The sequence below is a fragment of the Garra rufa genome, chromosome 1 (assembly GCF_049309525.1).
Source record: "Garra rufa chromosome 1, GarRuf1.0, whole genome shotgun sequence".
In the NCBI taxonomy this organism is placed as follows: Eukaryota; Metazoa; Chordata; class Actinopteri; order Cypriniformes; family Cyprinidae; genus Garra; species Garra rufa.
In genome coordinates, this window is record NC_133361.1 from 100,352,870 (window position 1) to 100,372,869 (window position 20,000).

At 38.1% G+C, this 20,000-nt stretch overlaps 12 non-coding genes across 12 annotated transcripts; all 12 read left to right on the forward strand.

Annotated features, from left to right (window-relative positions):
* Positions 1-168: 168 nt before the first annotated feature.
* On the forward strand, positions 169-287 carry LOC141293310 (5S ribosomal RNA). Its single transcript, XR_012340715.1, has one exon. It is a non-coding gene; the product is annotated as a 5S ribosomal RNA (ribosomal RNA).
* Positions 288-371: 84 nt separating this feature from the next.
* LOC141316718 (5S ribosomal RNA) lies at positions 372-490 on the forward strand. Its single transcript, XR_012351550.1, has one exon. It is a non-coding gene; the product is annotated as a 5S ribosomal RNA (ribosomal RNA).
* Positions 491-1,291: 801 nt separating this feature from the next.
* On the forward strand, positions 1,292-1,410 carry LOC141293322 (5S ribosomal RNA). Its single transcript, XR_012340719.1, has one exon. It is a non-coding gene; the product is annotated as a 5S ribosomal RNA (ribosomal RNA).
* Positions 1,411-1,494: 84 nt separating this feature from the next.
* LOC141316729 (5S ribosomal RNA) lies at positions 1,495-1,613 on the forward strand. Its single transcript, XR_012351558.1, has one exon. It is a non-coding gene; the product is annotated as a 5S ribosomal RNA (ribosomal RNA).
* An 8,369-nt stretch (positions 1,614-9,982) lies between these two features.
* Positions 9,983-10,101, forward strand: LOC141297005 (5S ribosomal RNA). Its single transcript, XR_012341321.1, has one exon. It is a non-coding gene; the product is annotated as a 5S ribosomal RNA (ribosomal RNA).
* Positions 10,102-10,185: 84 nt separating this feature from the next.
* LOC141297868 (5S ribosomal RNA) lies at positions 10,186-10,304 on the forward strand. The gene has a single exon (XR_012341477.1). It is a non-coding gene; the product is annotated as a 5S ribosomal RNA (ribosomal RNA).
* An 801-nt stretch (positions 10,305-11,105) lies between these two features.
* On the forward strand, positions 11,106-11,224 carry LOC141293328 (5S ribosomal RNA). The gene has a single exon (XR_012340721.1). It is a non-coding gene; the product is annotated as a 5S ribosomal RNA (ribosomal RNA).
* An 84-nt stretch (positions 11,225-11,308) lies between these two features.
* On the forward strand, positions 11,309-11,427 carry LOC141293332 (5S ribosomal RNA). Its single transcript, XR_012340724.1, has one exon. It is a non-coding gene; the product is annotated as a 5S ribosomal RNA (ribosomal RNA).
* Positions 11,428-11,940: 513 nt separating this feature from the next.
* Positions 11,941-12,059, forward strand: LOC141315226 (5S ribosomal RNA). Its single transcript, XR_012350771.1, has one exon. It is a non-coding gene; the product is annotated as a 5S ribosomal RNA (ribosomal RNA).
* Positions 12,060-12,860: 801 nt separating this feature from the next.
* LOC141310946 (5S ribosomal RNA) lies at positions 12,861-12,979 on the forward strand. The gene has a single exon (XR_012348427.1). It is a non-coding gene; the product is annotated as a 5S ribosomal RNA (ribosomal RNA).
* Positions 12,980-13,063: 84 nt separating this feature from the next.
* LOC141293337 (5S ribosomal RNA) lies at positions 13,064-13,182 on the forward strand. Its single transcript, XR_012340725.1, has one exon. It is a non-coding gene; the product is annotated as a 5S ribosomal RNA (ribosomal RNA).
* An 801-nt stretch (positions 13,183-13,983) lies between these two features.
* LOC141293343 (5S ribosomal RNA) lies at positions 13,984-14,102 on the forward strand. Its single transcript, XR_012340727.1, has one exon. It is a non-coding gene; the product is annotated as a 5S ribosomal RNA (ribosomal RNA).
* Positions 14,103-20,000: the final 5,898 nt, after the last annotated feature.

Below are 20,000 nucleotides of genomic sequence, written 5' to 3' on the forward strand. Positions count from 1 at the left end.
CATTTTAGTCTTGTAACTCGGCTGATAAGGCCGATTGTTACACTTTTATGGGAGACCGCCTGGGAATACCAGGTGCTGTAAGCTTTTGCCTTTTCTTCACTATTTATATAATATGCTGGCTTTTACGGAGGCTGATCTTTAAATAGCCCACTTTTTGGAGCAGCCCTTGCTTATGGCCATACCGCGCTGAGAGCGCCCGATCTCGTCTGATCTCGGAAGCTAAGCAGCGTCGGGCCTGGTTAGTACTTGGATGGGAGACCGCCTGGGAATACCAGGTGCTGTAAGCTTTTGCCTTTTCTTCACTATTTATATAATATGCTGGCTTTTACGGAGGCTGATCTTTAAATAGCCCACTTTTTGGAGCAGCCCTCGCTTATGGCCATACCGAGCTGAGAGCGCCCGATCTCGTCTGATCTCGGAAGCTAAGCAGCGTCGGGCCTGGTTAGTACTTGGATGGGAGACCGCCTGGGAATACCAGGTGCTGTAAGCTTTTGCCTTTTCTTCACTATTTATATAATATGCTGGCTTTTAGAAAGACGTGTTTTACCGCTCTATTTATTACAATCATTTACATGTATTATAGAGTTTTAAGTGTTTTACATGTTTTTTAGGCCATTTTATTACTCTTAACATTTTAAGTGTATGTGTCTTTAATAAATGGATGGTTGGCCTGTCATGTGACTAGACACATGACAGGAAGCAGGAAGTACAACTGTATAAGAGAGCAGCATGACAAACAAAGGACAGTCGCCAAACTGTTGGATTGAGGAGTTGCTAATTTTAGAGCTCACCTTTCCATTCACCACCTGCAAACTTTGGATTACACTTTCTGTGGATTGTATATACACTGGTGGACACTCACATTGGACTTATCAACACACTGGGGTTCTTGGACTGTTTTTAGGGTATGGACAAATGAACTGTATTCTTTTAACAGAGTTTACCTGTTTTTAGGGTATGGACAAATGAACTGTATTCTTTTAACAGAGTTTACCTAGTTTTATCGTGTTGTTTTAAAGTCTTTTATGTGAACCTTGTAAATACACCAAATCTATTTAAACCAATTTTCTTTTATGTCTCATTCTTTTAACCACTAGTCATCTCTCACAGTTAAATCTGACCTCATTTTAGTCTTGTAACTCGGCTGATAAGGCCGATTGTTACACTTTTATGGGAGACCGCCTGGGAATACCAGGTGCTGTAAGCTTTTGCCTTTTCTTCACTATTTATATAATATGCTGGCTTTTACGGAGGCTGATCTTTAAATAGCCCACTTTTTGGAGCAGCCCTTGCTTATGGCCATACCGCGCTGAGAGCGCCCGATCTCGTCTGATCTCGGAAGCTAAGCAGCGTCGGGCCTGGTTAGTACTTGGATGGGAGACCGCCTGGGAATACCAGGTGCTGTAAGCTTTTGCCTTTTCTTCACTATTTATATAATATGCTGGCTTTTACGGAGGCTGATCTTTAAATAGCCCACTTTTTGGAGCAGCCCTCGCTTATGGCCATACCGAGCTGAGAGCGCCCGATCTCGTCTGATCTCGGAAGCTAAGCAGCGTCGGGCCTGGTTAGTACTTGGATGGGAGACCGCCTGGGAATACCAGGTGCTGTAAGCTTTTGCCTTTTCTTCACTATTTATATAATATGCTGGCTTTTAGAAAGACGTGTTTTACCGCTCTATTTATTACAATCATTTACATGTATTATAGAGTTTTAAGTGTTTTACATGTTTTTTAGGCCATTTTATTACTCTTAACATTTTAAGTGTATGTGTCTTTAATAAATGGATGGTTGTCCTGTCATGTGACTAGACACATGACAGGAAGCAGGAAGTACAACTGTATAAGAGAGCAGCATGACAAACAAAGGACAGTCACCAAACTGTTGGATTGAGGAGTTGCTAATTTTAGAGCTCACCTTTCCATTCACCACCTGCAAACTTTGGATTACACTTTCTGTGGATTGTATATACACTGGTGGACACTCACATTGGACTTATCAACACACTGGGGTTTTTGGACTGTTTTTAGGGTATGGACAAATGAACTGTATTCTTTTAACAGAGTTTACCTGTTTTTAGGGTATGGACAAATGAACTGTATTCTTTTAACAGAGTTTACCTAGTTTTATCGTGTTGTTTTAAAGTCTTTTATGTGAACCTTGTAAATACACCAAATCTATTTAAACCAATTTTCTTTTATGTCTCATTCTTTTAACCACTAGTCATCTCTCACAGTTAAATCTGACCCCATTTTAGTCTTGTAACTCGGCTGATAAGGCCGATTGTTACACTTTTATGGGAGACCGCCTGGGAATACCAGGTGCTGTAAGCTTTTGCCTTTTCTTCACTATTTATATAATATGCTGGCTTTTACGGAGGCTGATCTTTAAATAGCCCACTTTTTGGAGCAGCCCTCGCTTATGGCCATACCGCCACCTGAGAGCGCTAGAGAGCAACAGGAAGTGGTTGGCAGCAGTTTGGAGAGGAAGGCTCTCCTCCATTTTGTGTTTCATTTTTTTTGTTTGTTTTGTGAGTGGTTTTACTTTAAGTTAGTTTTTTTGTGTTTTTTTCAGTTATAAAACCACCTAACAGCAGCATTTTTGCTGGCTGGAGGGTGGTTAAACCTTTTTTTTTCTTAACTTATTTTTCTTTAAAAAAAACGGACGGATTAATGGATAACGAAACAGAACTGGCTGGAGAGAGACGGATGGCAAACGACACTGGACTGGCAGGAGGAACACGCACGGCAATGGACACTGGACTGGCTGGAGGAACAAGCACGGCAAACGAGACTGGACTGGCAGGAGGAACACGCACGGCAAACGACATTGGACTGGATAAACGACCACGAGCTACAAATGGAAAAAAACAGGAAATAAGAGAAAAGTTTGTTGAGCGACAATATTTAAAGGAAGCTACAGTGATTGTGAATGTGGAGAATGTGATTGGGGTGAGAGCGGAGGACATTATTAAAGCTGTAACGGAACAATGTGGACATGGCAAAATTTTAGCACTAAGACCAAGGCAAGGGAAAGAATACGAACTGACAATGGAAAAAGAAGAAACGTGTGAAAAACTAATTGATGGACTAAGAATAAAAGGAGTGGACTGTGAAGTAAAAAATCTACAAAACAGGGATTATGTTGTTTCCTTCATGCACCTGCCTGTCTACCTGGATGACAAAGAAATTTTAGGAAAATTGGAGGGATGGGGAGTTGATCCCATTACCAAAATTAAAAGAAGACGCTACCCGGGCACCGACATTGAAGATGGAACAAGGTTCCTTAAGGTGAGGTTCCCCAAGCAAGTGGCATCGTTGCCATATAGCACACGGCTAGAAACAGCCGAAGGGCCGCAGTACTTCCGGGTGATGCACAGCCATCAGGTGAAGACCTGTAGGCTGTGCATGAGCCCGGATCACCTGCTAATAGAATGCCCAAATTTTGTGTGCTACAAATGTGAGGAGAGGGGACATTTTGCACGAGATTGCAATGCTGTCAGGTGCCCGGGGTGTCAGGAAGTTTTAAATAAATGTGAATGTTGGATGGAGGGAGAGGAAGTAGGAAGGGAAGAACAGGTGGGCAGACAGGTGCATGAAGGAAACAACGAGGAGGAAGGACTACAACAAAAAGAAACGGAAGGAGGACCGAGCTGCAGAGAGGAAGGAGAAAGAAGAGAAGACAACATTAATAATAACGAACAAACAGTGGAGCAGGACACTCAATGGACAGAGATGGAGATGTCGGACAGTTTTAATACTTTTCTGGGTGATGTGGAGAGAGATGGACAAGGAAGGTTGGATCAAGTTAAAGAAACGGACAATGAAGAGGGAATAAAGATGGACAAAATGGACAAAGACAGAGGAGGGAAAGGACAAATAAGAAGGAGAGCACTGAAGGTAAAACCAAATTTGGGAAGTGCAAGAAAAAAGATTATGACAGAGACTAACAGATTTGATGTGCTAAGGGGCCTGGAGGGAGAAAATGATGAATAATGATTTTTAAGTATTTCTTTTATTTACTTTTAATGGTTTTAAGTTGTGTTGCTTTTAATGCAAGGGGTCTGATGGATATGGGGAAGTTTGAAAAAGTAAAAGAAAAATGTAAAAGGGAAGACATTGTTGCATTACAAGAAACAAACTGGAGAGAAAATGTGATGAATGATTATAAAAAGAGATGGGATGGAGGTATTTTATATAATAATGGAGATGGGCGGGCTGGGAGAGGTGTGGCTTTTTTAATGAAGGACGATGTTTTTAAAGTGAGTAAAAGTGTGTATAAGGACAAGATGGGGAAATGTTTGGTAGTTGAGACAAAATATGAAGGAAGAGATTTGATTTTAGTAAATGTACATGCACCAGTGGAAGATAAGGAAAAGAAAGAGTTTTTTAATGTTTTAAGAAACATTGTAAAGAAGTATAAAGAAAGATAGTGGTACGATCCAGGAAGTGAGTTAATTCAGTGCTGAAATCAGAAGGAAAGTTTGGTTGAAGGAATATTTTTGTTCATTTTTTTTTCTGGTTTTAAATTTGGGAGGCAAACTGAGGAGTTTATAAGGAGGTGTAAGACTTCTCCCCAAACAGCGTTTTGCTGTTTGGGGTGCTACTGGGAGTGGGGTTACCCGGTGCGTGTGCTACGGACAAGATGGAAACTAATAAGGAGAAAGACAATGTTTCGGCATGGAGAATGGAGGATGGAAATGTAGCAACAGGTCGGAGTTATGAGAAGAAATTAACTGTGCTGGTAGAAATAGTTGGAAATGAAAGAATTACGATGATGGAATTATTGCGGAAAGTAAAAGAAGAGTGCGGTGAGGTCATTGGCTGTAGATACAAGAATCCAAGGGAATATGAACTGACCATGCAGGAGGAGAAAGGGAAAAAGAAGTTATTAGATGGAATAAAAATTAGAAACGGGAGTATATTGGTGAAGGAGATCAATAACAGCGAGACTGTGGTCTCTTTCCTGAACCTGCCAACCTACATAACTGATGAGGAAATAATAAAGAAATTAACAGACTGGGGAGTGACAGCGGCTTCTACGGTGAAAAGGAGAATGTGGCCAGGGACTGGAATCGCTGACGGGACAAGGTTCCTAAAGGTCAAGTTTACTGAAAAGGTAAAATCACTCCCATATTCAACGAAGTTCGAGATAGTGGGAGGAACCGAGCTCTTTCGGGTGATACACGACAGACAGGTGAAGGTATGTCGCCTGTGCATACAGCCAGGACATATTGTTAAAGACTGCCCAAACTTCAAATGTTATAAGTGTGGCGGGCAAGGACACTATGCACGGGAATGCAGCGAAGGGAGCTGCACTGTGTGTTGGAAAATAAATGAATTGTGTGTATGCAACGCAGCACAAGAGGACGACAACAAAGAAGAGACGGGGGACACAGTAGACCTGTATGGTGAAATGGAAGAGACCCAACAATCAAGTGGTGAAGAAGGAGGCGAGGAATGGAGTGAGCTGGATAACATAATGGAGGCAGGATGGTCTGGGAAAAGCACCAGGAGGCATACTAACGTAAGCGGAGGGATGGACAATGAAATGACAACCGACGGTGATGGGAGAAATAAAAGAGATGATAGCAAAAATCAACGAGATATGGGAGTGGGAAAAGCAGGAGTATCGACGAGAATACAAGAAGGAAAAGGAGACGAGGAAGAAGAAGAAGGGATGACTGTACAAGAGACTAACGTTACTTTGATAAACCTTATGGACGAAACTGGGAAAAATTAAGCTGTTTCTAAGCAACTTAAGAGGAAAATGGAAAAGGGTGGAGGAGGCAGCGCCAAAAAGTAAGACGCAATATCTGTTAATGAGATACATAAATGTTTATGCTATTATTTTTTTTTTATTTTTCTTATGGATGAAGTATTGAGCATTGCTTGTTTGAATTGTAATGGCCTGAGGGATATGGACAAATTTAAACGGGTGATAAGTGGGCTTAATGCTCAAGTAATATGTCTACAGGAGACAAATTGGACAGATGATTTAATGGAAGGGGTTAAAAAGGTCTGGGATGAGGAGATATATGTAAACCACGGCACCCAAAAAGCCCGTGGAGTAGCAATTTTGATTAGAGTTGGGAGGATGTATAATATAAAACAAATACAAAATGATGGTAAAGGGAGGATATTAGGAATAGATTTTACACTTCAAAAAGATAAATATAGATTAGTTAATATGTATGCTCCAAACGTGGAAAATGAAAGAAAAGAGGTTTTTATGATGCTTAAACCTTTATGTATTGAGAATTGTATAGTGGTGGGAGATTTTAATGTCAAATGTACAAGACTAGACATAGCTAATAATATGGTATACAGAGAGGATCCTTCTAGAAAATGTTTAAAAATGTTAATGCAGAGTAAGGATATGGCAGATGCCTGGAGAGAGGAAAACCCTTACAAGAGCGAATTTTCAAGAAGGCAAATGGTAATGGGGACCTTAAACAAAGTAGAATAGATTTATGTTTGGTCAAAAGAGATATTTTACAACATATAAAGAAGGTGAGTTATAACTTCACAGGTATAAGTGATCATGCAGTAATGACAGTGAAATTAGGGGGAAACTTTGAAGAAAAAGGGGGTGGTACGTCGTGTCTAAATTCTGCGTTATTAAAGGAAGATGCGTATAGAAAAAGTATAGAGAAGTGTATTAAATACGAAATGGAAAACTCCTTATATGAAGAAAATATATGTGAATGGTGGGGTAGATTAAAAAAGAAAATTAAAAGGTTGAGTATTAGATACTCGAAACAGAGAAATCATATGGAAAAATGCAAAGTGGATACTATGCACAAATTATTGGAAGAAGAAGTTGAGAAAATTGAAAATAATCCTGAATATACTAAAGAACTATATTGTCAGATAAAAGCAGAAATAGAGGTGTTTGAAAAAGAAAAATGTAAAGGTGCAAAAATAAGGAGCAGGGCACAATATGTTTTAGATGGGGAAAGATGTACAAAATTTTTTTTGAATTTAGAGAAGAAAAAACAAGGTAAGAAATTCATTAGGGAATTGGAAGACGAAGATGGGGGGAAAGTTACAGACTATGTAGAAATATTAGAAAGGGTAGATAGGTTCTATAGAAATTTATATAAAAAAGAGAACATAAAACAAGAAGATATAGATAGAGTTTTAAGTAATGTAAATATAAGCCTTAGCGATGAAGATAGGGAGTTGTGTGAGGGAGACATAACTCTAGAAGAAGTAGAAGAAGCAATTAAACAGACAAAGCCAAATAAAAGCCCAGGGGCAGATGGATTAATACACGAATTTTATAAGATCTTTGTTAAAATTTTGTCACCGATATTGTTAAAATTGTTTAAGGAGATGGAGGAAAAAAAGGAAGTGCCAAAATCTATGAGTAAGGGGATGATAACGATTCTTTTTAAAAATAAGGGCAGTCCACTTAAATTAGAAAACTACAGACCTCTAAGCTTATTAAATACAGAGTATAAAATTTTAACAAAAATTTTAGCAAATAGACTCAAAATGGTCATAGGGACCATAATTGCGCCAAATCAAGCTTATAGTATCCCAGGAAGAGATATAACGGATACAATTTGCACAATAAGAGATGTGGTGGGAAGTATGAGGGAGGATCAAGAAGGTGGAATAATTTTATGTATTGATTTAAATAAGGCTTTTGATAGAGTGGAACATGCTTACCTGGAGCAAACAATGAGGAAATTTGGTTTCGGGAATAGAATACTGGAATGGATCAATCTGCTATACAGTAAAGCGGAAAGTTGTGTTAAAGTAAATGGGGTTTTGACAGACCCTTTTCCACTTGAAAGGTCAGTGAGACAAGGATGTCCGATGTCTGCTTTATTATATGCAATATCGGTTGAACCACTAGCCATAAGGGTTAGAGCGGACAAAAAGATAAAGGGTATCCAAATACCAAATAGTGGTGAGAGCGTAATACACCAATACGCGGACGATACAACATTTTCCGATTAAAGATGTAGAAAGTATAAAAAATATAATGAAGCACATTGAAATGTATGGGAAAGCATCGGGGGCAAAAATAAACATTGAAAAATCAGAAATAATGAGTATAGGAAGTGTGGACTTGAGAGGGTGTGACATCCCTTTTAAAATTGCTAAAGATTATGTTAATATTTTAGGAGTTCAAATTGGAGAGAATACAAAGGGTGCAAGGGATGCCACATGGACGGGGATTTTAAATAAAATAAAGCAAGTACTCCAATTCTGGAAATTAAGAGAACTAATGTTAAGAGGGAAAGTTACGGTTGTGAACTCTTTGTTGCTCTCCAAATGCAACTATATTTTAGGCGCAGTTGATTTACCACAATGGGTAATTAACGAGATGACTGAGATAACAAATGATTTTATATGGGGAGGGAAAGGAGTTAAAATAGCAAGGAAAACATTAATTGCAAGTTATAAAGAAGGAGGATTAGGATTGATTGACCTAGAAGTTAAAAAGAAGGCCATAAGGGTAAAAACGATGAAGAAGTATTTATATGATAAAATGGATTGTGGATGGAAAGGTTATATGAAGGATGTACTGGACAAATGTAGTGGATGTGGGGAAGAAGGGCTTTTTATGGGATTGAAAAAGCCGATGTATGACAAAATATCACTGTTTTATCAGGAAGTGCTTAGCGTGTGGGCAGAGGTCATAGGAAATATACAGTATGAGTGTGAAAACATAAATCAAATTTTAAAACAACCAATATTTTTAAATCCAAAAATTAGAATGAAAGAGAGAGTGATTTATGACAAACTGTATATGAAAGCTGGAGTGAGACAAGTTAAAGATATAGCATATGAATATGTAAGAGGGTTCTTACCTAACAGAGCCATATATGATTGTGTTTCGGAGTGGGATGATGAAATCGAAATGTCAAAGGTGGACTCGATGTGTGAAAATATTAAGACAAGTCTGCCCAAAGCATGGAAAAGAATAGAGAGAATTGAAAATGAAACTGTTAAACCTGGGGAATGGGGATTGCCTGATTTGTTTTTTGATGGAGGTGATGGGAAAAGACTGCTAGAGGAAGTATCTACTAATATGATGTACAAATTTATTTTGAAGAAAGAGATCAAATTACCGGCATCAGAAAATGTGTGGCCTAAAGTGCTTCCTGGCTTAAAGGTTAAGGAAATTTGGGAAAATCTTTGTGTAAAATACAATGGAATAGAATGTGAAAACCTGGATTTTAAATTAAGACACAACAGAATCTACACGAAATTAGTCCTTCACCAGATAAATAAGAACATAAATAGGGATTGTGATGTGTGTAGATCTGTTCCAGAAACGTTGATGCATGTTTTTTTAGAGTGCAGAGAACTTGAGGGTTTTCATGAAAAGCTAAAAGAACTAATCAAAGAAAACTGGAGAAAGAATGTTAAACAAGATGAATGGAAGAAACTGTTTTTATTTGGAGATTGTGTAGACTATAAAAATAAGAAAGTAAATCTCTGCAATTATGTACTGAGCCATGCAAGATACGCAATATGGGCAAAGAGGAACTTAGCGTTCTATGAAGGGAAAAATGTAGATATCTGTACAATGTTCAAAAATGTACTGAGGAAAAATGTTTATCTTATGTGGAAATATTTGGATAAAGAGGTGTTTGAAAAAGCTTATTTAACGGACTGTAATCTCATAAATGTGGATGATGAAAAGAAAATGTATGTAAATTTTTGAGCAGTTATCCATGTACTTAATATAACATGTTAGGGATTGTAATGATATAGTTTGTGAAATGTAAAATTTTCAAACTTTTGATAATAAAAAAAAAAAAAAAAAAAAGAAATAAAAAGAGAGCGCCCGATCTCGTCTGATCTCGGAAGCTAAGCAGCGTTGGGCCTGGTTAGTACTTGGATGGGAGACCGCCTGGGAATACCAGGTGCTGTAAGCTTTTGCCTTTTCTTCACTATTTATATAATATGCTGGCTTTTACGGAGGCTGATCTTTAAATAGCCCACTTTTTGGAGCGGCCCTCGCTTGTGGCCATACCGCGCTGAGAGCGCCCGATCTCGTCTGATCTCGGAAGCTAAGCAGCGTCGGGCCTGGTTAGTACTTGGATGGGAGACCGCCTGGGAATACCAGGTGCTGTAAGCTTTTGCCTTTTCTTCACTATTTATATAATATGCTGGCTTTTACGGAGGCTGATCTTTAAATAGCCCACTTTTTGGAGCAGCCCTCGCTTATGGCCATACCGTGCTGAGAGCGCCCGATCTCGTCTGATCTCGGAAGCTAAGCAGCGTCGGGCCTGGTTAGTACTTGGATGGGAGACCGCCTGGGAATACCAGGTGCTGTAAGCTTTTGCCTTTTCTTCACTATTTATATAATATGCTGGCTTTTAGAAAGACGTGTTTTACCGCTCTATTTATTACAATCATTTACATGTATTATAGAGTTTTAAGTGTTTTACATGTTTTTTAGGCCATTTTATTACTCTTAACATTTTAAGTGTATGTGTCTTTAATAAATGGATGGTTGGCCTGTCATGTGACTAGACACATGACAGGAAGCAGGAAGTACAACTGTATAAGAGAGCAGCATGACAAACAAAGGACAGTCACCAAACTGTTGGATTGAGGAGTTGCTAATTTTAGAGCTCACCTTTCCATTCACCACCTGCAAACTTTGGATTACACTTTCTGTGGATTGTATATACACTGGTGGACACTCACATTGGACTTATCAACACACTGGGGTTCTTGGACTGTTTTTAGGGTATGGACAAATGAACTGTATTCTTTTAACGGAGTTTACCTGTTTTTAGGGTATGGACAAATGAACTGTATTCTTTTAACAGAGTTTACCTAGTTTTATCGTGTTGTTTTAAAGTCTTTTATGTGAACCTTGTAAATACACCAAATCTATTTAAACCAATTTTCTTTTATGTCTCATTCTTTTAACCACTAGTCATCTCTCACAGTTAAATCTGACCTCATTTTAGTCTTGTAACTCGGCTGATAAGGCCGATTGTTACACTTTTATGGGAGACCGCCTGGGAATACCAGGTGCTGTAAGCTTTTGCCTTTTCTTCACTATTTATATAATATGCTGGCTTTTACGGAGGCTGATCTTTAAATAGCCCACTTTTTGGAGCAGCCCTCGCTTATGGCCATACCGCGCTGAGAGCGCCCGATCTCGTCTGATCTCGGAAGCTAAGCAGCGTCGGGCCTGGTTAGTACTTGGATGGGAGACCGCCTGGGAATACCAGGTGCTGTAAGCTTTTGCCTTTTCTTCACTATTTATATAATATGCTGGCTTTTACGGAGGCTGATCTTTAAATAGCCCACTTTTTGGAGCAGCCCTCGCTTATGGCCATACCGCGCTGAGAGCGCCCGATCTCGTCTGATCTCGGAAGCTAAGCAGCGTCGGGCCTGGTTAGTACTTGGATGGGAGACCGCCTGGGAATACCAGGTGCTGTAAGCTTTTTCCTTTTCTTCACTATTTATATAATATGCTGGCTTTTAGAAAGACGTGTTTTACCGCTCTATTTATTACAATCATTTACATGTATTATAGAGTTTTAAGTGTTTTACATGTTTTTTAGGCCATTTTATTACTCTTAACATTTTAAGTGTATGTGTCTTTAATAAATGGATGGTTGGCCTGTCATGTGACTAGACACATGACAGGAAGCAGGAAGTACAACTGTATAAGAGAGCAGCATGACAAAAAAAGGACAGTCACCAAACTGTTGGATTGAGGAGTTGCTAATTTTAGAGCTCACCTTTCCATTCACCACCTGCAAACTTTGGATTACACTTTCTGTGGATTGTATATACACTGGTGGACACTCACATTGGACTTATCAACACACTGGGGTTCTTGGACTGGGAATACCAGGTGCTGTAAGCTTTTGCCTTTTCTTCACTATTTATATAATATGCTGGCTTTTACGGAGGCTGATCTTTAAATAGCCCACTTTTTGGAGCAGCCCTCGCTTATGGCCATACCGCGCTGAGAGCGCCCGATCTCGTCTGATCTCGGAAGCTAAGCAGCGTCGGTCCTGGTTAGTACTTGGATGGGAGACCGCCTGGGAATACCAGGTGCTGTAAGCTTTTGCCTTTTCTTCACTATTTATATAATATGCTGGCTTTTAGAAAGACGTGTTTTACCGCTCTATTTATTACAATCATTTACATGTATTATAGAGTTTTAAGTGTTTTACATGTTTTTTAGGCCATTTTATTACTCTTAACATTTTAAGTGTATGTGTCTTTAATAAATGGATGGTTGGCCTGTCATGTGACTAGACACATGACAGGAAGCAGGAAGTACAACTGTATAAGAGAGCAGCATGACAAACAAAGGACAGTCACCAAACTGTTGGATTGAGGAGTTGCTAATTTTAGAGCTCACCTTTCCATTCACCACCTGCAAACTTTGGATTACACTTTCTGTGGATTGTATATACACTGGTGGACACTCACATTGGACTTATCAACACACTGGGGTTCTTGGACTGTTTTTAGGGTATGGACAAATGAACTGTATTCTTTTAACAGAGTTTACCTGTTTTTAGGGTATGGACAAATGAACTGTATTCTTTTAACAGAGTTTACCTAGTTTTATCGTGTTGTTTTAAAGTATTTTATGTGAACCTTGTAAATACACCAAATCTATTTAAACCAATTTTCTTTTATGTCTCATTCTTTTAACCACTAGTCATCTCTCACAGTTAAATCTGACCCCATTTTAGTCTTGTAACTCGGCTGATAAGGCCGATTGTTACACTTTTATGGGAGACCGCCTGGGAATACCAGGTGCTGTAAGCTTTTGCCTTTTCTTCACTATTTATATAATATGCTGGCTTTTACGGAGGCTGATCTTTAAATAGCCCACTTTTTGGAGCAGCCCTCTCTTATGGCCATACCGCGCTGAGAGCGCCCGATCTCGTCTGATCTCGGAAGCTAAGCAGCGTCGGGCCTGGTTAGTACTTGGATGGGAGACCGCCTGGGAATACCAGGTGCTGTAAGCTTTTGCCTTTTCTTCACTATTTATATAATATGCTGGCTTTTACGGAGGCTGATCTTTAAATAGCCCACTTTTTGGAGCAGCCCTCGCTTATGGCCATACCGCGCTGAGAGCGCCCGATCTCGTCTGATCTCGGAAGCTAAGCAGCGTCGGGCCTGGTTAGTACTTGGATGGGAGACCGCCTGGGAATACCAGGTGCTGTAAGCTTTTGCCTTTTCTTCACTATTTATATAATATGCTGGCTTTTAGAAAGACGTGTTTTACCGCTCTATTTATTACAATCATTTACATGTATTATAGAGTTTTAAGTGTTTTACATGTTTTTTAGGCCATTTTATTACTCTTAACATTTTAAGTGTATGTGTCTTTAATAAATGGATGGTTGGCCTGTCATGTGACTAGACACATGACAGGAAGCAGGAAGTACAACTGTATAAGAGAGCAGCATGACAAACAAAGGACAGTCACCAAACTGTTGGATTGAGGAGTTGCTAATTTTAGAGCTCACCTTTCCATTCACCACCTGCAAACTTTGGATTACACTTTCTGTGGATTGTATATACACTGGTGGACACTCACATTGGACTTATCAACACACTGGGGTTCTTGGACTGTTTTTAGGGTATGGACAAATGAACTGTATTCTTTTAACAGAGTTTACCTGTTTTTAGGGTATGGACAAATGAACTGTATTCTTTTAATAGAGTTTACCTAGTTTTATCGTGTTGTTTTAAAGTCTTTTATGTGAACCTTGTAAATACACCAAATCTATTTAAACCAATTTTCTTTTATGTCTCATTCTTTTAACCACTAGTCATCTCTCACAGTTAAATCTGACCCCATTTTAGTCTTGTAACTCGGCTGATAAGGCCGATTGTTACACTTTTATGGGAGACCGCCTGGGAATACCAGGTGCTGTAAGCTTTTGCCTTTTCTTCACTATTTATATAATATGCTGGCTTTTACGGAGGCTGATCTTTAAATAGCCCACTTTTTGGAGCAGCCCTCGCTTATGGCCATACCGCGCTGAGAGCGCCCGATCTCGTCTGATCTCGGAAGCTAAGCAGCGTCGGGCCTGGTTAGTACTTGGATGGGAGACCGCCTGGGAATACCAGGTGCTGTAAGCTTTTGCCTTTTCTTCACTATTTATATAATATGCTGGCTTTTACGGAGGCTGATCTTTAAATAGCCCACTTTTTGGAGCAGCCCTCGCTTATGGCCATACCGCCACCTGAGAGCGCTAGAGAGCAACAGGAAGTGGTTGGCAGCAGTTGGGAGAGGAAGGCTCTCCTCCATTTTGTGTTTGATTTTTTTTGTTTGTTTTGTGAGTGGTTTTACTTTAAGTTAGTTTTTTTGTGTTTTTTTTCAGTTATAAAACCACCTAACAGCAGCATTTTTGCTGGCTGGAGGGTGGTTAAACCTTTTTTTTCTTAACTTATTTTTCTTTAAAAAAAACGGACGGATTAATGGATTACGAAACAGAACTGGCTGGAGAGAGACGGATGGCAAACGACACTGGACTGGCAGGAGGAACACGCACGGCAATGGACACTGGACTGGCTGGAGGAACACGCACGGCAAACGAGACTGGACTGGCAGGAGGAACACGCACGGCAAACGACATTGGACTGGATAAACGACCACGAGCTACAAATGGAAAAAAACAGGAAGTAAGAGAAAAGTTTGTTGAGCGACAATATTTAAAGGAAGCTACAGTGATTGTGAATGTGGAGAATGTGATTGGGGTGAGAGCGGAGGACATTATTAAAGCTGTAACGGAACAATGTGGACATGGCAAAATTTTAGCACTAAGACCAAGACAAGGGAAAGAATACGAACTGACAATGGAAAAAGAAGAAACGTGTGAAAAACTAATTGATGGACTAAGAATAAAAGGAGTGGACTGTGAAGTAAAAAATCTACAAAACAGGGATTATGTTGTTTCCTTCATGCACCTGCCTGTCTACCTGGATGACAAAGAAATTTTAGGAAAATTGGAGGGATGGGGAGTTGATCCCATTACCAAAATTAAAAGAAGACGCTACCCGGGCACCGACATTGAAGATGGAACAAGGTTCCTTAAGGTGAGGTTCCCCAAGCAAGTGGCATCGTTGCCATATAGCACACGGCTAGAAACAGCCGAAGGGCCGCAGTACTTCCGGGTGATGCACAGCCATCAGGTGAAGACCTGTAGGCTGTGCATGAGCCCGGATCACCTGCTAATAGAATGCCCAAATTTTGTGTGCTACAAATGTGAGGAGAGGGGACATTTTGCACGAGATTGCAATGCTGTCAGGTGCCCGGGGTGTCAGGAAGTTTTAAATAAATGTGAATGTTGGATGGAGGGAGAGGAAGGAGGAAGGGAAGAACAGGTGGGCAGACAGGTGCATGAAGGAAACAACGAGGAGGAAGGACTACAACAAAAAGAAACGGAAGGAGGACCGAGCTGCAGAGAGGAAGGAGAAAGAAGAGAAGACAACATTAATAATAACGAACAAACAGTGGAGCAGGACACTCAATGGACAGAGATGGAGATGTCGGACAGTTTTAATACTTTTCTGGGTGATGTGGAGAGAGATGGACAAGGAAGGTTGGATCAAGTTAAAGAAACGGACAATGAAGAGGGAATAAAGATGGACAAAATGGACAAAGACAGAGGAGGGAAAGGACAAATAAGAAGGAGAGCACTGAAGGTAAAACCAAATTTGGAAAGTGCAAGAAAAAAGATTATGACAGAGACTAACAGATTTGATGTGCTAAGGGTCCTGGAGGGAGAAAATGATGAATAATGATTTTTATGTATTTTTTTATTTACTTTTAATGGTTTTAAGTTGTGTTGCTTTTAATGCAAGGGGTCTGATGGACATGAGGAAGTTTGAAAAAGTAAAAGAAAAATGTAAAAGGGAAGACATTGTTGCATTACAAGAAACAAACTGGAGAGAAAATGTGATGAATGATTATAAAAAGAGATGGGATGGAGGTATTTTATATAATAATGGAGATGGGCGGGCTGGGAGAGGTGTGGCTTTTTTAATGAAGGACGATGTTTTTAAAGTGAGTAAAAGTGTGTATAAGGACAAGATGGGGAAATGTTTGGTAGTTGAGACAAAATATGAAGGAAGAGATTTGATTTTAGTAAATGTACATGCACCAGTGGAAGATAAGGAAAAGAAAGAGTTTTTTAATGTTTTAAGAAACATTGTAAAGAAGTATAAAGAAATAATTATGATGGGGGATTTTAACACAGTTTTTAGTAAACAGGATATGGCTGAAGGAATGGTTTTTAAAACAGATACAGGAAGAAAAGAATTAAAAGCATTAATGGATGAAAATAATATGATAGATGTGTGGAGAGAAAGAAATGAAAAGAAAAAAGAATTTTCGAGAAGACAAATAGTAGGGCAGTTTGTATGCCAAACTAGAATTGACTATGTTTTATGTACAAGAAATGTGGAGAATTTTATAGAAAATATTAAGTACAAAGAAACAAGTTTTAGCGATCATAAGATTTTATCTTTTAAGTTGGACTGGAGTCAAATGCAAAGAGGTCCGGGAGTATGGATTTTAAATACACAGATTTTAAAGAATGAAGATTATGTTTTAAAAGTGAAAGAAATTATAGAAAAAGAAAAGGAAAATGGAATGTATGAAGAGGATAAGAGAATATGGTGGGAGAGTGTAAAGTTTTTAATCAAAAAATTCTCAATCAGGTATTGTAGTGTTATTCAGAAATGCAAAAGATCCAAAGAAAGAGGAATAAAGGAAAGTTTGGAAATGGAACTGAATAAAGAATTTCAAGACATACAAAAGATAAAGGAAATGGAGGGGAAACTGAAAGAAATAGAAGAAAAGGAATATGAGGGGGCGAGGTTAAGAAGCAAAGCAAAATATGTGGTGGAGGGAGAAAAATGTACAAAGTTCTTTTTTGATCTGGAAAAAAAGAGAGGGAAAGCTGAAACGATAAAAGAAATAAGAGGGGAAAATGGGGAAATTGTAGAAGGGAATGAAAAGATTTTAAAAGAAATAAAGAATTTTTATGAGGATCTGTTTAGTGCAAGGGGGGTGGAAGAGGAGGAAAAAAAGGAACTGTTGAATCAGATAAAAGCAAAAGTAAGTGAGGAACATAAAAAAGAATGTGACCAAGAAATCAGGGAAGACGAGATTGAAAGAGCAATAAATCAACTGAATAAAAAGAAAAGTCCAGGAATAGATGGTTTGGGAACTGAATTTTATGTCTGTTTTAAAGAAGTTTTAACAAAGATTTTAAATGAGGTTTTTAAAGAAATTTTTGAAAAGGAAGAGATTAATGAAAGAACAAGGATGGGGTTAATGAAATTGATATATAAAAGGAAAGGAGAAAAAGTAGATCTAAAAAACTACAGACCAATCACGATGTTGAATACAGATCTTAAGATTTTAGCGAAGGTTTTAGCAAACAGATTAAAGGAAGTAATGCCAAGTATAATTAAAACAAACCAAGCATATGGAGTCAAAGGAAGAGATATAGCCGACATAACAATGAGTATAAGGGACACGATATGGTACATGAAAGAAAAAAATGAAGAAGGATATATAATTAGTTTGGATTTTGAAAAAGCTTTTGATAGGGTTGAGCACGGGTATTTATTTGAGGTTTTAAGGAGTTTTGGGTTCGGGGAAAATTTTATTAAATGGATTGAGATTTTATATAAGGGTGCACTAACAAAGATAAAATGTAATGGGTTTTTAACAGAGTGTTTTAAAATAACAAGGTCAATAAGACAGGGTTGTCCACTCTCAGCATTATTGTACTCACTTGTTTCTGAACCCTTGGGACTGGCTATAAAACAGAATGAAAGAATAATAGGGATAGAAATTGAGGGAAATAAGGCTGAGGGGAAAGTTTTTCAATATGCTGATGACACAACAATAATTGTAAAGGGAAAAGAGAGTGTTAAAGAAGTTATGAAGTTGGTAAAAGAATATTGTAGTGGGTCTGGAAGTAAAGTAAATGAGGAGAAAACGGTATATATGAGATTTGGTAAAGCTATGGTTTTAATGGATTGTTTTAATTTTAAGGAAGTGGAAGAAATGAGGATTTTAGGAGTTGTAATGGGAAAGAATGAGAGGAAAGTAAGAGATGAAATGTGGGAGCAACTAGTAACAGATATAGAGAGAAGATTAAATTTTTGGAAATTGAGAACTTTAAACTTGAAGGGGAAGGTTTTAATATTGAATGTTTTAATGGTTTCTAAACTTTGGTATGTTTTATATGTTTCTGAAATACCTTTATGGACAGAACGGAGGTTGAAGAAATGTTTTCTTGACTTTTTATGGGAGGGGAAACCAGCAAGGATTGCACATAATACGATTTTAGGGGCGATAGAGAAGGGGGGCTTAGGTTTAATGGATGTGGAACAGCGAAAAAATGCATTGAGAGTAAAAATTGTTAAGAAATACCTGCAACAAGATAACAAAACTGAGTGGAAAAAAACAATGAAATACTTTTTAAACAAATGTGGGGATTTTAACATGGGGGACGGAATATTATGGATGAAAACAAAAATTTGGATGACGGAAGGATTACCCGAATTTTATAGAGAAATTTTTAGTGCCTGGGGGAATTTTTTAACGAAAATCGAGTACAATCCGCATGGAAGAGAAAACATTTTAAATCAACCTCTGTTCTTAAATAACAACATTTTAAAACAAGAGAAAGCAATATTTTTTAAAAAATGGATGGATGTGGGGATAACAAGAGTGAGAGATGTTTTGTATGAATTTAAAGAGGGTTTTTTACCGATACAATATATTGTGGATGCGATGGAGGAAGCAAAAGAAGAATATAGTAAACAAGAAATAACAAATAAATATGAAATTATTAAAAATGCAATACCCAAAGAGTGGATTAAAAGAATAGAGAGTATGGAAGGAGAGCAAACAGAGGGAAATATTTTTGTGAAACTGGGGGGAAAAATGTATGATTTTAAAGAATGTACTGTAAAAATGTTTTATTGTGTTTTTAGAGATGGTGTTTTTAAAGAGCCGATTGTAAATAAGTACTGGGTGGAAAAATTCAAGGATCTAAAAGAAGAATGTATATGGAGAAACATGAGGGGGAGGTGTGTTGAAACAAAGTTAGGATGTTTGGAATATTTTATAAGGCATAAAGCGGTTTTTACTGAGTCTGTTTTAAACAAGGTGGGAATGGAACAAAATCCAATGTGTAAAGTGTGTCATGAAAAAGAAGAGGGGATTTTACATTTGTTTTTATATTGTAAAGAATTGGAGGATTTTCTAAGGAAATGTAAATGTTTAATTAAAGATGTGAGCGAAGGTTGGGATGAAAGTGTAATGGAATGGAAAAGAGTAGTGATGTTTGGTTGGGAAAAGAAGGGTCAACACAAAAAGTTTATAAATCTGTGTATAATGTTAATGAAAAGCGCAATTTGGGAAAGAAGAATTGTGGCCAAAAAAGAAAAAATGGTGTTAGAGGTTTGGACTGTTTTTAAAAGGAAAATAGAAGTATATGTAGAACAATTATATGTGTATTTTAAAAGTGAAAATATGCTGAAAGCTTTTTATGATGTTTTTACACCAACAGTTTGTAATGTTTTAGAGAATTTCATGTGCAAATTGCCAGGAAGAGAAAGAGCTTTCTAAATCTTAAGTATAAAAGGCATGATTTTAAACAAAAAATACGAGATGAGTAGATTATATTTTATCTTATTTTTAATTTTTTTTTCTTTTCTTTCGTCTTTGTGTGGACAACTATATTGTATTGTTGATGTTTCTATTGGTTGAAAATTCATCTTATTGTTAATGTGTTCCTTTTGCTTTGTTGATGATAATGTGATGTATTTTTTCATGTTTATTTCTTTTATGTCGTGAGACTTCTAATGTGAAGCACACATTGGAAAATTTGTATTATGAAATATTTTTAATAAAAAAAAAAAAAAAAAAAAAAGAGCGCCCGATCTCGTCTGATCTCGGAAGCTAAGCAGCGTCGGGCCTGGTTAGTACTTGGATGGGAGACCGCCTGGGAA